This window comes from Aptenodytes patagonicus, chromosome 17 (assembly GCF_965638725.1).
Source record: "Aptenodytes patagonicus chromosome 17, bAptPat1.pri.cur, whole genome shotgun sequence".
Lineage (NCBI taxonomy): Eukaryota > Metazoa > Chordata > Aves > Sphenisciformes > Spheniscidae > Aptenodytes > Aptenodytes patagonicus.
In genome coordinates, this window is record NC_134965.1 from 10,055,518 (window position 1) to 10,073,713 (window position 18,196).

Below are 18,196 nucleotides of genomic sequence, written 5' to 3' on the forward strand. Positions count from 1 at the left end.
AATAAGTCAGGGTTGCAATTGTTATTAAAGGTGAGTGCTATTTTCCAGTACTCAGGTGTTAATCAGTATGAATTTTGATCTTAACAGCAATTACTATGCTAATTAACACTGTATAACTTTTTACATTTTTAGCAGCATTTCTTAATGATATTGATGGGACTGCAAACTCTGCCTTCTTAAGAGTGCCAGTTATCTTTTTCTCTTTTTGAGCGTGTATGTGTTTAGTAGAGCCTTTGTAGACTCTGGCTATGTAGATGAATCACCATGGTCTCTGTCCTATACTAGTGATCTACGAGCCTTATACCTACGAGTAACCGCTTCAGTGCATGCATTGGCTGAAGTCGAGCACATGTGAAGTAGTAGGGTAGAGAGAATGGGCCGTGGCTCCAGGTTATGGCTAATGCACACAGGCACAGCTAGGAGGATACCTCAAGTTTGAGACATCATATCCCACTGCCACTCTATGAAAGACCTTAGCCTGTAGTAATATTTAAATGTAGCTACAAATTTGGCATTTTAGAAGGAAAACTATGGGAGGAAATCTCTTTTAGAGTCTGCATCCACAACTATGTAAACATATTGAAAGACCTCAGCAACTAAAATCTCGGATGAATCTATGTTTCCTGAGCCTGTTCCAGCTGTCACAGTTCCTTCCTGTAATTGAACTGTGCAGTGTACCATCCCAGGCCGTAGAGCTGAATCTAAACTTTACATTTAATGATGCTTTCATGTTGAGAGCCCAACTAGTAACTGAATGTTGAAGAGCATGGCTTTGTATAACTTACCTTTCATTGCACTGGAACTCCATGGTAGAAGTAGTGATAGTATTCAGTAGTGATAGTATTCAGTTCCCTAGATAGCATTCGTCCACCTTAATCATGAAACTTTATCTTCTTTTGTTTTCCTTTTCTATTCATTACACTTTGTTTTGTTTTGTTCTTTAAATTTCTGCAACAAATGAAGGCAGAGTGCTATAAATAATTGACTTAATTAGATATCCATGATTTAGTCCCAGCGCATAGCTTGTAATGTATACGAAACATGGTGGCCAAGTACTGTACAGTGAGGTACAGCACTGGGTTAAGAATATATGTAGGCATAGGCAGTTGCTGTGATCCCACCAGTAGAAGTCATGTTATAATGCCTGCCTTCTGCATCGCAGGAACTCCTGTTACTTTGAATGTTCCTTGCATTACAAAGTCATAGTTCAGCCTATGTCCCTCTATCACTCTCTCGTCCTTCCTCAGTGGGTGTAACTCTGTAATTGCTTGATCTGACAAACAGCATTCTGAGTCGAAATGAATGACATCTTTCGCATTTCCTCGAACATACAAGAGTTTTCTCTGTTACAGCAGATAATTGTATTTGTCTTTGTATTTACAGTAGCACCTTGGATCTATTTAAGTAGTGGGAAATGCTTTTGTATTTCTAGTGCCCTGTATGGTTGGCAAAAACTGACAGTTGCAGTTATAATCACCCTGCATTCCCTGGTTGTAGCGCAGGCGCAGAACTTATCTCTCTCTAACCTTCCCCCAAAACAGAAAAATTACTGCATCTGAATATTACTAATTCAGTAAATGTTCATAGAGAATACTTAGCTCATAATTATAGGCATTCCTCCCAAAAATCTAAATATTTCTGTGCTCATCCATCCTGAAGTGACAAAAGGTAGGAGAGAGGGGAAAAGGGGAAGGGAGGCTTTGTTCGCTCAAATCTTCACTTCAAAAATAATGATGAAGAAAGCAACCCTTGTGTCTGGGTTTCAAAACCAAGGCACCAGGATAGCCAGCTGGTGATGATTTCTGAGCAACTGTAGTGGATATTGTTCACAGTTCTCTGCTTTGACAGTATTTAAGCTTTGTTGTTCAATTTTGTGCATGGATCCACTGGCATCATCCTCATCATGGGAGAGCATTTCCCCTTCTAAAGAGTTTCTGTGGAATCTTCTCCTGCAGCCCACAGAAATTGTGCTGTACCTTTCAACTGGGTCCTACAAATTAAAGCCTCCTGGCGTAGCAAAAACGCATCCTCTTTATTGTTGTTTTGCATTGTGTACCCATGAAGGGTCCTTCTGGACTTAGTTCTAAAGGAATAATGATACTATTTAAATATTAAACATCAAAGTTCTTTTATTGTTAACCCAATATTAAAGTAGGACAAAACTGATTTACAGTTTATGGCATTGCATTCCAGAATTGCTGACGTCGCAGCTGATGTCCTGTTTCAGCAATACTGGCACTGCCAGGAGGCTCAGAAATGTAGATTTTAATCAAAAACTTTATTTTGAGATACACTTCAGTTACATGATGAATTAATCTTTCCTTGTGAACTTCCAAGCTGCTAAAAAGGGCAAATGGCTGCAGCTTCCTTTGAAACAATTCAAAAGCCTGGTTTTCGTCAGTATATGATTTCAGTATAATAGAATTGAAAGTTGTGTGTCTTTTTTTCTCACAGATTGTTATTTAATCACTATGTATTAGCTTTCATAGCCTTTTTGATATATTTAAGCTCATAAACTTCTCATTGAATAGATTGAATTTACCATTATGTTGTTACTTTTTATGCATAGAATAAATCAGTATCAGATACGTTGGTTTGCACTGAATTGTTTATTTTAAGGGATGTTTAAACTTTACTGAAAGAAAATGAAAGGTCTGATGCCCAGTCTTCCACTTTAAAACTAATTTGGTAACACTTTGAGACACAACCTGCCTCAACCAGCAAGTGCTATACATGTTGTCCAGAGATATAAGGCTAATAAAATTTCCTAACATTCTTTGAAATGTAATATATTTTGCAGTATTCCCAATATATAACATTTAAATACTTGCAAGTTGTTTTATTATTGTAATAGAAAGCTTTCATTGCATTATTAGGGAAATATTCCAGAGTAAGACCAGTAATTTTTTTTTCACTGAAAATATCAACTCTGTGTTGAAAATGTGTCTGATATCTCCTTTTAAATATATATGTATATATAAAATCTTCCATAAGACATAGTCCTTCTCATTCAGAAATCAAATGCAAGCAGATTAATGAGAACTGCCTTCTAAAATGTATTGCTCAGTTCTTAATATTTGTGATACCCACAAAACTTGAAAACATCTGTTCTGTAGAGAAGTAGCTATTAAAATAACACTTAAGCAGGAAAAGCTGTCTCTTAATTCAGAATCAGACCTTTGCTTTGCAGGGGTTAGTTGAGCAGCCATGATTCCAAAAAAGTGATGAACATTTTTTACTTCTTTTGATTATGAGGAAATAGTAACTTACTTCACTTTAAGGCTGTAGTCGTCAAATAATTTGCACAAACCAGCTGACCTCATCTATGAATTTGAAGCACAGCATTAAGAGATATCATTGGGTTAATTTTATCATTGAATTTTAGGGATGTTGTTTCTTGGTTTTTTTGTTTGTTTAATATATGTTTATTAATCAGGCGAAGTTCCACATAGGCAATTGCAGAAGTATGTATAGTGGATATAAAAACTTGGGAATCTTACATCAGTGTAATCATGTAATAACAGCCCAGGCTTTGTGCTGGATGGAGGTATTTTGTTTGGATTCAGTGTTGCTTCTGCAGTCTTCTCCTCACCAATTATGTATGCATCTTTATTATTGTATTAAGTAGCTAATTAAATCTGGTCAGGTTAACCTTTCTTGATGATTAGAAGTAGGCATCTCATCCACTGAAAAAGCTAATAATTTTGGGTAGAACATCTTGTTCTTGTTTGAATAATTATCTTTGTTTACATTCACACGGCATTAATCACTTGAACCAGACATCTTTTGGGAAAAAAGGGGGAGTGCCCATAGCAGGTTTTCAAATACTGTATACATAACTTACAAAGGAGGATGCACTTCCCTTCATTCCTCTCTATGAGCAAAATAGGAAGACATTTTGAATTCATATTGCAGAATCAAAGCTGTATTTTCAAAGCACACAAAGAACTGTAGGTTGTTTTCAAATAACTTTTAAAAGCAAGTCCTCTAGGCTGATCAGCTGAACTGAAGTCTTGGTTCCTCGGTGAAAATTCTTCAGCAGCAGCATTGCAATGTTTTCCCAGTAGAGTGTTTTTCATTCTTTTCCAATTACTACTGTTATTATTTTATAACTCTGCTTGTCTTTGTTCTGTGGTCTGTCCTTTTTTTTGAATGCTAGTGAAAGCTTCTTGGTCATTTTACCTGTCCTTCCCCTCAGTTTGATACTTTCTGCCAACTCTTCTGCCCTAAAGCCTTTTTTTTTTTCTTTTTTTTTTTCTTTTTTTCCCCCAATGGCTAGATCTTGCCTTGGTACAACCATTGCGTTTATTGCTCATGGGAGGAGCATATCCCTAACAAATGCTCCAGATATTGTGGCTTCTGTCATCAAGGTTGGAAAGACCAAAAGGAGAGACTGCAAAGCGACCTTCTGGCAGTTTTTCTGTGCTCTCTCCACCTTGCATCTGAGGCTCAGGAGCTCTTCTGATTCTTCTTTGGGAAGGACTCAATAGTTCAGTCAAAAGGTGTTCATACTGAAGACTGTTTTATTTTAATCATGAAATATCATGATGGTTATAAACTATTGCTTCTCAGAAACAAAACTGTGGGATTATAGGAGATCTGTTAGCTCAATGCTATGTGGTCCAGAGAGCAAGTAGAATGCTAGGAATTATTAGAAAAGAAATAGAGAAAAACCATGAGAAACTTCTTGATACCACTATAAAACCATTGTATATCTGCATCTTGACTACTGTGTGTCTTAAAAAGCATATGTTAAAACAGCAAAACCTGTAGAGAAGGGCAACAAATGCAATCAAAGATACGGCAGGTACGGTGATTGTGAAATGTATTCACGTGTTCCTTCTACAAAAGGCCTTGAAGTCATTTGAAGATATAACTTTTATGCTATTCCTTTTCTGATTAAAATCGCCTTCTGTAAGTGATTTTATGATACATATAAATATTATGGTTATCAGTCTTCATGGTTAAAATAAGGCTTTTCCCTTTGGCAAGAGGAAGGCTACACATGCAAATTCAGATTCCTAATGCTTTTCCGCTAACTCTGCCCTTATGTTCCAACAGAATTAGGAAAAACTGTGTGTTTCATATCTTCTTTTTTATCTATTTCTTTATGTATCTTCTATTCTTTGATACTCACTTTATTTCTTGTTTCCTTATCTTTACTGTTCTTTTACTTTTTTGCGGGTACGTTTGTGTTTCATTTTTCTCTTTTATTTGTTTACTTCATCTTGAACTTTCTCCCAAATCCTTCAGTTTTCCTCTTTTTAACTAGACCTGAATGTACACATTGAATCATCATTTTTCTCTCCTTCCATTTCTGCTTCCTTTCCTCTTCTACTCCAGCATTTGTATTTTCCCCTTTCCTCCCTAATGTTACCATTTTTTTCTCAGCATTTGTTGATGTCTCTTTCCCATATACTTTCCTGTCTTTTTCTCGGTATTATTCTCCCTCTTCAGCTCGGAGGGAGAGACTGAACAGGGATTTGGGCCTTGAGCTTTTTCTCAGTAGTGCAAAACTGGGTAGAAACTACCTTAAAATTGTGGGGGTCAGGGTATCTCCTAACTGACCTGTGGCATGAGGATGACTGTGAGAAAATAAATTCCTGTTTAGCAAATTTAACTTCTCCTAAAAATTCAGGCTCCATCCTTCCAGCTGGAAACAAGATAATATAATGGGTTGTTACAAGCTGTTAAAATTTGAGACTGAGGAGGGAGAATAGGCTGAAGTTATTCTATGAATTGTTCTGTTCTTTGTGGAAGGCTGTTAAAATAAAGCAACAATATAAAAGATGAATTATATACAATTTAATGTAAAGCTGTTTGATGTCATTATGATATTTCTTCCTTGATTGTCTAACATTTGTGTACTTCTAAAAAGTTTTACATTTTTTGGTTCTTTCTGAACATTATGAAAATTGTACTGAGAGGAGTAAATTCATCTGCATAAAATTGACTGCAAAGAGCAATTAGTCCTTCATTAATATGCAAATTTGGTCCAGTGCAAATTCATCTATATATGAGGCTTAAATATGCAAGTCAGTCTTGCTGTGCGAGAAGCCCAGATGCTTTTATTTACTTTGAAATTGAGGGATTTGGTTAATGATGTTGTTGACAGGAAAACTTGAATAAATTTGATGATCACCATCTTTCATATTAGACGAGGCCCACGGAAAAAAATTACCAAGTAAAATACCAATTTTATTTGGTAATTTCCTATTACCAATCTAGTAATAAAATGTAAGATACAAAGTAATAGAGTTAGATTTCCTAACGTAGTTATCCTGAGACTTAAACTGTTCCCCAAAGATAGAACCATTTTTCTTAAACTTTGTTTTTCCAGAGGGTAAAGACATCTACATAAGCTGTATGAATAACATACTGCCTAGAGATTTAATATTGGAAAGTTAGCTCTGTTGCTTGTTTCATTTGGAGAGAGTATATAAGCCTGGGAATTAAGAAGCAGAAGCTTTGGAAATGGCTGTCATCATCATCTTCCATTAATTATCTGTATAGTCTTCTCAAGATTCTGTGTTGAGGCCTTTGCTCTGAACCTATGGAGCCAGACTGGAAGCTGTGTGAACCTGTGGCCAATTATGTTTGGATCACCTAAGCTAATTCAAAAACATTTCTTAAATATCTTTAAATCTTTACAGCCCTCAGTAACACAACTTTCTTACTGCTATCACTCAACATGGACTGGCTCAGAGAAGCAGGATTTTTGTCTTGCCAACAGATGTAAGATGTGACGTGTCTTGCCCCTTTCCTCCTCCCCTTGTTTCTGTCCCAGTGTGCCGTGGCTCTTTTGGCACATCCAGGATTTCCCTGGTTTTGTCCATTAATGCCGCAGCAGCCATCACTCAGAGTCACATGTGGATAGGGTTCCCTTTGCATTTGTTAGTCTTGTTTCATCTGCAAGGAGAGGGTGCCACACGCTGTTCCTCCTAGGGTTTCCTCCTTTTTCTTTCTCTGTAGTTCTCTCAGGCCTAAATTTAGCTTTGGCTTAAGCAACCTGGTCTTTGACTTCAATCATGCACACTTTTTCCTGGACTAAATTTGGCCTTCTGTCTTGCCTGTGTGGGACATTGACACTTCTAAAATAACAGAGAAATGGAGCTTAAATGGACTGAACTCTATGGCAATTTATAAAGCTCCAGTTGTAACTACCCGAGGACAAGTTAATAGATTATTCCATTCGATTCCTCTGACTTCTTGGCACAGCTGTTTGGGATATAAATCCTCACAGTGGTGAACAGTTAGTTTCCAAATCCTTAATGTGCTGTACTAGGCAAAAAGTTTATAGAACGATGTTAAGGAAAGAAAAAATTTAATGAGACATTAAAATTTATGTGCTTGCTCACCACATCGTGTAGTCTTGCAGGTGAATCCAGCAGGAAAATAGACAGAACTGAGTATTTGGGGGGAGCAGGGGAGGGGTCTGTTAGTCTTATAAAGTCTCTGGTTATCCTACAAGGGAATCTGTCCTTTCTTACCATCAGAATAAGGCACTGACAGCTGTCAGAAGGCACAGTATAGATGGTATATTTGCAGTACTTAATAGTTTAGGAGGTGACAAATTGATTAAACGGTGAAACTTTAAAAACACAGTATCTTCTGAGATGTAAATAGTCTTTGCCTTTGAGAACACATAGTTGCTGGACTGCGTATTGTTCAGTACCATCCACAGCAATCTTGGCTTTCTGATCTAGTTCCCGAAAGAAGGAAAATATTAATTTTTAAATACATAAAAAATAAACATCTCAGTGCAACCTGAGGTTGTCTCCTATCAACTATATAATCTTTATATTCTAGATTAATAAACACTTCAGCCTTGGAGTTTATTAGCCCAAAATATATTTATTACCTCATAAATTCAAACCCCCTCCAGTTATCATCTAATTAAACTGCAGTACTGTGCATGCTATCTTTGGGGATGTATTAATAATGAAATTATCTTGTGAAACAGTAATTACATACTTTGTGCATTCTTTTCCATACTTTTTTTTTTTCAGAGTCTATGTGATGAGTGGGGCATACAGTGCTCCATTGTTTTGAGCTCCTCCAAACCCTGTAAGTATCCAAGGATAAGCAGATTTCCCCCCCCCCCCCCCTTAGTAAAAGAGTGAGAAAAGTTTGTGCATTTTTGTACTTGGGAAAGGGAAGGACCAATACCACTAGGCTAGGAACGGTTACGAAACATGATTGTGCAAGTAATTTTAGCTCATGTTTTCTCCTCACTCTTTGAGGAGATTACTTGCAGGAATAAAACCTACTTACGGGATCTTTTTTGTAAGGCAGTTCTTAACTGCAGTTGCCAAAAAGTGGAGAAGACCATTTTATTTGCAAGAGAATATTCATTTGCGGGACTTCACTGGTGATGTAGATTTGAAAAAAGGAAAATAGTCTTAAAGCCTTCCTCAGGAGAGAGATTTACTTACAATTTTTTTCACTGGTAAGTGTACTTACTATATTCTAATTTATATATGTATTGGTTTTATCTGTGCTTGTGCTTTACCAAGGTTGTCCTCCCATCTTCTCGTAATACACTGGATGATTGTGTACTGACAAGATTTCTTTTGCTTATTTTTTTTCACTTGCTACTGAATAAGGTATTCTGAATCCTGGCTAGAGTGCACTTCCCCTACAATGAAAGAGGCACAAGAAGCAAAGCAGTTTGCACATACCTTCCATGTATTTTTTAAGTAGTTTATCTCTCTAGTTCAAGTACATCTGTTGAGCAATGAGCACGTGATTCTTGTTGACATAGGCTCCTGCTCTACCTGACAGAAGTGGGGGTTTATTCTCCTTTGTACTTTCAGATGCTGTAATCCAGAAGTTTGTGTTTTCAGGATCCATATGTCGGTGGAATGTCCTGCTCTACAGCTGCCGTGTTGTCTTGTCATTTGTATGGCCTTTTGGTTGTTTCACTGCAATTACTGTGGCTATGCAGGTATCTGTGTTTAGAGGAAGGGCACTTTGCATCAGTTTCTTCACTGAATCTTTTAGGTCTTTCCAGCATGAGAAGTGTTGCCTTCTCCCTAGTTTTCTGCTCTACAAGTTCTACAAGGTCTGCAGCCTTATTGGAATTACATTGCAAAGTTATACTTTTGCGAAACGTGCTAATATTCAGACCATATCCAGTACTTAACAAACATCAATCAATCTTCCAGAAAGTTATTTACTTCAAGACGACCTTTTTTGAATAAGCATGCTAGAGCTTTTGATATATGGACAAATAGAACCTGGTTTTATACTGGTCAGATCATAGAATTCTAATTTTTTTAAATATGATATTAGGTAGTGGTCGCTCACTTCATACAAAGGGATTTGATTCAACTTCCAGCTAGAACTCCATCTCCACTCCTACATTGCAGTTGCAACTTAATGCTTTACTTGCATTTTGCAGTCATTCTGGGGTCAAGTTTTCAAGTCTTCCACATTTGGACTCTTTTCTATTTCACTGTAGAATCCCACAAGGCTTCTGCAAACAGAAAGGCCCATTGTATTTGAAAGCAGATAGCATTTCTAGTACCTAATGCCTTCTAAACCTGGTTGGTTTTGAGTAAGTAATAAGAGTGACTCCAAGCTTTAGCCTCCTGAGCATATGAAAGCTTAGGGCTTCAGAGGAACAATGGACATCTTATTAAGCCATTGTTACAGTACTTTCCCTTCTGATCTAGTCATCAGTAGTCAGTCCTTTCTGAGACAAATGTGAGTGAATTAGCCAACAAAGACAATAACATAGGTACAGTTACTACTTTCTGGCTTGTTATTGTAAAGCTTTACTTTCACACTCTTGTTATATGACTTCCAGGAGGTTGCAAAGCAAGTCACAAAAGATACTCCGATTTCTATGTTTCCAATACATTCCAATAAGATACTATTTGCTTTATCCAGTAATTTTCATATGCAAGCAATCACAGTGATTTAAATTGGACTGTTTACATGGGTGAGTGTTACTCTTTGAAAATAAAGAATGCATGACAAGCTTCTGTATTTTTGTGAATACATTTTTGTAAACTACAAAATAAAATGTAATTATTGTATGAAACACATGTATTACAAAATCTCAAATTACTTTATCAGCCTAATGTCAAGGAATTTACCTTTTGAGGCCGAACAGTTTTGTGCTCATTGCCTTAGTAAAAATGGTGTCTGATACCACTTGGCCAGATGGAACAAAACATTTTTTCCATTGTCTTAAACAGCAAACATCTGCAAAGAATAATTGTATTTATGAGATATTGCTCAAACATACTTTTTTTTTTTAATTGCTTGGGATTTATTACTGGTGTGTCCACAAAACTGCAGAATGGTTAAAGGTTGTGTCTCGTCTATGCTGTCACACTAAATTGTTTGTCATTGGTGTGTAATCTGCAAACTTTAAAACTAGACACCTTTCTAATGTTTTTCCTGATGTGCATAAATTCACTACAGAACGCTCCCCGAGAAGGAGATGCTTGTTGTCAAGCGATTATATCAGATGAAACATACAGAAGGGTAATATTATAGAATGAAAATACTTTACCTAATTTACAGGCATGAAATCTGGAGATGAATTCTGAGAATTTAGGGAAGGGAAAAGATAGCTTTTTGGGTTTCTTAATTTTGTTTTCCTTCTTGTCCTGTGTATTTTGCAGTAATTGTTTTGAGTCTGTAAGTTCTCAGCTTATGAAAAACATTTATGGCTGAAGGTATAAAGAAGACGACATTAAAACTTTTGCCCACTTACAGCAATTACTCTGGAGACAAACACAACTCGGAAGACAAATCTTATGAGCTACCTGTAAGTTCTGGTTCACAAAACAGGTAAGGAGCCAGAGATACTTCTGAACTTGCAAATGAAATTTATTCTCAATGTAATGGTTGAGCTCATTATCTGCTGCTCTTTCTAAATGTAAAGTAAGGAGTGAAATGCCCATATATTTTATATATAACAGTTGACGTGTTTTCTGCATTCCTGTGTTTGCCTAAAAAGTCATGGATAATCAACTTAATTTGATGTGCAAAATATAATGCATGGATGAATTCTGATACATATCATTTGCCATGTCTGTGCTGTTATGAGAGGCAAAAAATTCCAGAAAAGAAAGAGCAATGAAAATCTTCCTGATAATTTTCTCATTGTTTTTTCTCCAAGGACATATCTGTAGTTCGATTCTATAGGCAGGGTTTGGGGTTTTTTCTCCCTGAATGGCTGTTTCTGTATGTGTCAGTTACTTTCTCACAGTCTTTCTTCCTGTATTAGAAATCAAACCTACCTTATCGCTCCAGATGTTCAGTCCCTATAATCTTAACTAGGAAAAGGGACCCTGAAACATTTACTTTTCAGACTTTTTTTATTATTTAAATGTATGTTTAAAATAATTTTTAAAAATCCCTACATGCATTACAAGTAACTCCCCATGTTACTACTGTTGTGAAGCAGAACAGGCAGGAACCAGCAGCATAGACAGATGTGATTGTAACAGAGGTTAGCGTTTTATAAGTAATAGCCTGGGTGTAATGAGACTTACGGTCTTAATTAACTCTTAGATTGTTACTAAAAGAAATAAGTTTAAAACCTAATTTACTTGACCGAACCCTATCAGTTTACTTTTTGCCTTGCATATTTTGGATGACAAAAAACAAGTCCATTTTTCTTAGATTTTAGAGAATCTCTCACAGAATAGAGTATCTATAGTCCTAGCAAAAAGGGAAATTTGTATGGGTAAAAAGGATGAGTGCTAATCTGGATTGAGTGGGGGAAAAAAAAAATCAGTCTGTGAGGTTAGATTTAGTTCTATATTAGTCTATTCCTTTCTTGGAAATCCGTACTTTTGCCAGAATATCCATCAGCGTTATCTAGACTGACAAAATTTGGTCATAGTATTTCAGATAGTTGGTGTATCCTTTTGCTGGAAAGAAACAGCTGGATATTTTCTGTCATAATGTGACCAATCCACCTCTGTTGTTGTCATTTTAATTGCTGTGGCTGTTTTTTTAAGTCCTCTACAGAAGGTCTTTGTAGTGACAAGCGAACAGTTTACGCTTCATAAGCAAACATAAAGAATGCTGCTGCTAATTGGAGAGGGAGTAACGCAGTTATGATTCCATCAACATTTAAGTTACATTGTTAAAGGACACGTTTTGGTTGTGTTTATGTTGCCACATAACATTTTACTGAGGGTGAATTTGGTGGGGAAGAGTTTATAACAGAAAAGACTCATTCTAGGATTAGGGGGAAGGGAGGGAGGGATAGAAGTTAAATTTTTCCAACCCACATATACAGTATTAAAGATCAGCATTTAATACTCTTTTTGATTATTATGACTCTTAATTGCTGGCTTGTGGAATAGCTTGTCTATGAAAATGGAAAGACTCTGTCACAGCCTCAAAAAAGCTCACTTTACCCTGCCCTGGAGAACTGTAGCCACAGTGTTTCATGTTGAAGAGGACTCTGCGAAAGTCACCAGTTTCCCAAAGGAAGGAGGTTATTATTCAGTAATTTAATTTTTTCCTAGATAGTCTGCATGTTGTATCTGTAGGCCTCCCAGCTCCTAAATGTCTGAAGGACCTTGTTTTAAACCTTCCTTTTTCCGTAAATTACATTTCTATGGAATACTTGGCTGAGGATTAATAGTTTTACAGTTACGTGCCCAAAGTTGTTTCCTCTTAATGCTAATTTTTTTTTTCTACTTACATCTCTTTTCTCAGGTGACAAAACATCTGGAGCCTCATCTTGAGTAGTCTTGGGAAGGCCAAAGGTGCTTCATTTTCCAGTTCACTGTCTAGCTTGTCGGGTTTTAGAAAATACAGTTCTTAGCCGTGATTTCCCTGTTTAGATGCTATTTACATGAGAAGAGTCGTAGAGATGACAGGGCTTCCCCCCAAAAACACTCTCTGCGTAATTGCTGAAGACATTCCAAGCCACTCTAACGAAGTGTACTGTCTGCCAGTCATTATGCTCTTCTTGGAAGACCATCTGTTGCACTTCAAATATGTGAAGGTCTGCTATCATTTATTGCACCAAACAAACCAGTTTCTTTGTCTGACATGCTGTAACTGTGGACTAAAAGGTAGTTTCAGTTGCAAAGTGCAGGATATTCTCTTTTGTTGTACTATAAATGAAAGGTACTCATTCATCTCAAATTTCATAAGACTAATTTCAATGCTTTTGAATAGTTTCGATTTATTTGGCAACAAATTGTTAACAACAACAACAACAACAAAATCTGAAATATATTTTCTCTTAACTCAGCCAGAAGCACATTGCAAGATTTTTGCTTCTGGTGAATGAACCTTTCCATTGTAGTGGTATCCAGATTTGATGCCACTGACATTTATAGTGACATTTGAATTAAAATTATCTTAACTAAATTCTTTAAATAGCTTATTTTTAAGTGAAACTAGTAATTCAAAGAAACTTTCAGTGGTAAAAAATAGTCAGCAGCTAGAAATGCTAGAACCTTCCTTCTGATAAGCATGCGTCCTGTACAAGGATGTAATACTTGGTTGTACAGTCTATTTATATGAGTTAACCAGGATCTTTTCTATGAGTAAAAGGTGTAAGATCAGGCATTAAATGATCATTTGTTTTGGTTTTCCTGCTGCAGATTTAAAGAGCATGTACAGTCATTCATCTCAGATTGGAGAAAATAAGCATTGTATTTTCACAGCAGAAAAGTTCTGTTCAGAGATTTCCAACCAGAGAAATACATAACAATTTCTGTCTGATTAGGGAGTGGTCCTATCTTTTTCTCTTTCCCTTCTCCTTACTGCATAGCAGCTAATGTTCTGCTCAGGAGTAATACGTTAGATCTTGAATGTCAGTAGCCCCAGAGATTCCGACAAGACTATTCATGTGCATTCATACGTCTTAACCAAAGCTGACACTAAAGAGAGCAAGAATTCTCATATTCCTCTTCTTATTGCCGTGCATTAAACTCAAATCTTCTCTTGGAGACCTCTGCTAAAAATGACATATTCACCATTTGAAAAAAAGCATTCTTGCAAAATCTAAACAAAGCAGCTGAACATCAGTACGGCACAGAGCAGAGTCTCCTGTGAAAACCCTCGGTGCAAATCTAAATTATGTTTTACACCACAATTATGGACACCTTACAAATCCTGTAAGATAAATACTAATGGGAAATAAACAGTCCCCCTAATCTTATCTCCTATGGGGGCTTTGCTATTGTCATTTTTAATTAAAAAGTAAGTGGTCTTCCAATTTCGTGAAACTATATGGCATGCCCTTAAAGGAATACTTGGATTCCAGTAACTTGAGCTAGTTGTTTTCCGAGAAACACATGCTGTGTAAATACTCTGCTGTACCTTTTATTCTGGACATATTTATATACATACTTGTAGTATGGTGTACAGTACATGTTTGGGTAACTTTGCAGTGATCTGATCATATTGTTAAAGCCGGATAGACATTTGTTTACAGCAATGATATTTTTAATCTTTTTAAAATTGGTAGTAGTGACTAATGCAGACTAGGTGGCTCCGGGCATCTAGCCATTTTTAGGTGGTTTAATTTGTTAAAAATTATCTTTCTTCCCACCCAAATCCCCTTGAAACTGTTTGGAGACGAGAACTGTTGAACAGTTGCCAATAATAAGTCCTGCTGAGACCTCTGTATCCTCCTGATAGAACTGTCGGTGCCGACTGGAGACTGACTGGCATGAGTTTGAACTCTATACTGCTTGATATATTTGCTTCACATGGACCAATTACAATAATTACCACCTCTGTAGCTGAAGTTTAAGCATTCAGTCTGCACTTCATACCTCAGGTTGTTGGCAATATGTTCAGTCCTATAACCTCAATTTTCTTTGAACTACTTCAGTAGAAAATAAATACTTTGAAAAAATAGGAGAGAGTCTGAATGGAAATCAAATGCTAAGTAATGTCATTGTTTTTCATGTTGCTATTGTTCTTAAGCTGCATTTCCTTCTCTTTAGTCTTTGCTTCTAAAAGGAGCATCTTCTTTTAAGTTCGTCTACAGAGATTCACTAGAAGATGCTGTAGTCCATTGACTTTTTATGTTCAACAGTGGAGTATCTTTTAATGTGAATGAAAAAGCAATATAAAGTCCTACTTTTTGTCTTGATGCTTTTCAAAATATCATTATTCCTGTCAAAATAAATACTTTTGACTAAAGGGGGAAATCATCTATCCCTTACTACTTTTGGCTAGATGTTTCAGTGTGACTATGTGAGAGTGTAAGGATATCATACCAGGACGAGTGACCAGCGTTAACCGCCCAGTTCCTAACAGTTCCATTGGTTTAAATCTGATGCAACGGGGATCATCTCACCCCCGCCCTTGCTACCCTTGTCTTTCCAAAAGACTAGTTAATTTTTAAATTGGATCAGTAGCATTTTTTTGAACTGCTGAAGTTTATATTACACAAGATGAACCTAAGACCGAGCAGAAACTTAGTTGACTGAATCTTTCCTAATATGAATGCACTGCACAGTGTATGTACTAAAATTTATATTAAAATTTCTTCATGCAGTTTCCCTCTAGGGAGAGGAAGAGGGAGGGAAAAGGCTACATGTGACAGATGCTAATTATGCAGCTTAATGCACTTCTGGAAGTTGCAGAGATGGGAACAATATGAGAACCTATCTAAAAAATAGAAATCATATTTTCAATAGCATTTTTCCCACAATGTTTTTTCTTTAATCTGCCTCCTCCCCGTTTTTTACAAAGGCGCTATTTCCCAAAGAGCACATACAGTATGCAAAGGGCAAGCGATGTCTCGGGTCCAAAATTTGCCAAACATGGATATGACTTTTACCCTGCATGTCTTACTGTTATTTAGTGCTGTACGTGTAACTGGGAAAGCTGGTGGCTTATAGGTTCTGTAATTCAGATACGAAGCAGGAAGGGAATGGCTCTTAAAAAAACCCTCTAGTTGATGTGTTAGTTTTCTTTCCTCTTTTGTCAATATTTTATTAATTCTTTATCCTGTATTTACATTTACTGGAAAAATTATGTTCTGCACTTGACTGTGCTGGGATCCTATGTAAGTATTTATTGTGACTAATATGCAAGTACTAATGAACTGGATCTCAAAATGCATTTTAGGAATAAGTAACCCGAGACACTTCCTCGAAACTGTGAGGTGAATCAATGCCAAAACCAGTGTTAGACACTAGATTAATCCTCTCTTCCACACGTTGAGCTGTGCTGTTTCAGGCAAAAGAAATGGATTCTCAGCTAGTGAAAATTCGGTGTCGTCCTGAAATCAATGGGGAAAAGCAAGGGTACATTTGCTGTGCATCAGGCCCACGCTGAGTCATCGTACTGGATTTCCGTTCCCTCTGCCAAATCCCAGTTTTACCAAAGGATACTTTTTCCTCTTAGAGGGAAAACCATACCAGTTCTTGTCTACTAATGCCGCATGCTTTCTTTTATTTCCTTCAAAGCATTGGATTTCTCCTTCGGGAGGTGTGACTTAATAACATCTCTCTGCCCGGTGAGAGAATCGCTCTAACGACCGCGTTAGATTTCAGCGCGTCGTGCTGAAATTTTGGAGGGCCTTCGCCTGCCCCTTGGCACCCACAGCAGCGTGGAGGAGCGGGTTCTGGATGCCGGCGCAGACCGCGCCACGGTCCTCGTCTGCAGTCACCACAGAGAAAACCATCTGTTCCACTTGGAAAGGGGTTTGGTTCCACACGCCCTCCCCCCGCATCCCGGCTCCGTCCCCAGCTGCTGTGTTTCGATGAGCAGTGAGGGAATGAATCTCCTGCGTTAAAAATACTCTGGTTCTATTTAGATATAAAGAAGAATCTTGCTTGCCTACACTGACGTACAGAAATAGTCTTAGTGTGAGTAAATCTTCAAAGTTTCTCTTGGTGAAAATATCTAGCCTCCCTTTTTTTTTTTTAAACTTAACATATAAATTTATTTATAGAGCGTCCTTCTTTCCTCCTACACTATCAAGACATTTGCAGAAGGTTGCCGCTCGTCTTGTTCGTGAGTGCTGAAATAATTTGCAGGGCCTTTGAAACATCATCATGTTGCATAGTTGTGATGCAATGTGCTGCTGTTGCATGAACGTATCATATTTTAATGTGAATGTCATGTTAGCTGAGACATTCAAGTCTTCCTTGTACTTTAGGCACTTTACACTGGTTTGTATTTTCACTCTAACTTTGCGGTCAAAAATTTCTGTATATAGTAACTTAAAATTTTACGTGCTACATGCAAACCATTGCATAGAAAATTAATACGTAATATGAGAGGATTAACAAGATGCATATACTTTCCAAATATCTCTTAAAAATAGTTTTCACTGTCACTGTAGCATCTTAATTCTGAATAATCTCAAAGTCCTTCTGCAAATCTGTGCATATAGTAACAGAGAAACCACCTACTTCATCCTCACAAACTGCACAATATGTATCTGTGCATGAAAAAAAATCGAATTTTGGAGAACGCTCAGTAGAATACTGTAGTTCTGCTCAGTTCTCCTCCCACTCTCTGTGGGACTATTGAAAGTATTAATGCTTGCATTAAATATTAACGCTAGCTTTCCGAATACTTGCATATCTTTTTAAAAGGGCGCCGAGATCCTTAGTACGGAGTTTGCGCCGCAGTGCGAAGCGGGGTGTTGAGCACGGGTCTCGGGGAACCCCAGCCAAGAGGTGAAATCTGGGGAAGAGGAGCCAGGGCGAGCGTTTTCTTTGCTGGTGGGACAGTCTGTGGCCGGACTTTGGCCCCAGGCCGACCAGCAGCGGCGGATGCGCGAGGAACGCCTCCTGCACAGCCCCGAGGTGGTGCCCACGAGCGGGTGGGCGCCACGACGGCCCCTGGCGCCGGGGCGGGGGGGGGGGGGCGGCTCGGTGGCACCGGGGGGACGGCGAGCTGCGGGCCCAGCGGCCGCGGGCCTGGCGGGGAGGCGGGACTCGAACACGCGGCCCCGCCGCCGCTGCGCCCAAACCTGCGGCGCAGCCCGCTGCGCCACGGCCCGGCGCGGCCGCTAGATGGCGGCCTCCCAACGAGGAAGGCGGGCGGCTCTCCGGCGCCGAGGACGCGCCTGGCGGCCGCGCCGCGCCGCTGCACCCTCCTTCCCCCAGCAGCGACGGCGGCCATCGCTGTGCAGGCCCACGTGACGGCGCGCCGGCCAATGAGAGCGCGGCAGGGGGGCCCCGACTCTCGTCCCTGTGGCCGCCATTAAAGAAAAAGGGGCTCGGAATTAAAC

At 38.3% G+C, this 18,196-nt stretch overlaps 1 long non-coding RNA gene across 3 annotated transcripts in view; it reads left to right on the forward strand.

Annotated features, from left to right (window-relative positions):
- Window positions 1–17,525, forward strand: part of LOC143168498 (uncharacterized) — a 41,360-nt gene extending 23,835 nt beyond the window's left edge. For 2 of the 3 annotated variants that reach the window (XR_012996720.1, XR_012996721.1), the window contains 4 exons: window positions 8,010–8,067; window positions 8,244–8,449; window positions 10,638–10,806; window positions 12,694–15,281. This is a non-coding gene — a long non-coding RNA (uncharacterized LOC143168498). Of the gene's footprint in view, window positions 1–8,009; window positions 8,068–8,243; window positions 8,450–10,637; window positions 10,807–12,693; window positions 15,282–16,418 lie in introns of those variants that run through there. The other variant, XR_012996722.1, reaches the window with a different exon arrangement.
- Window positions 17,526–18,196: the final 671 nt, after the last annotated feature.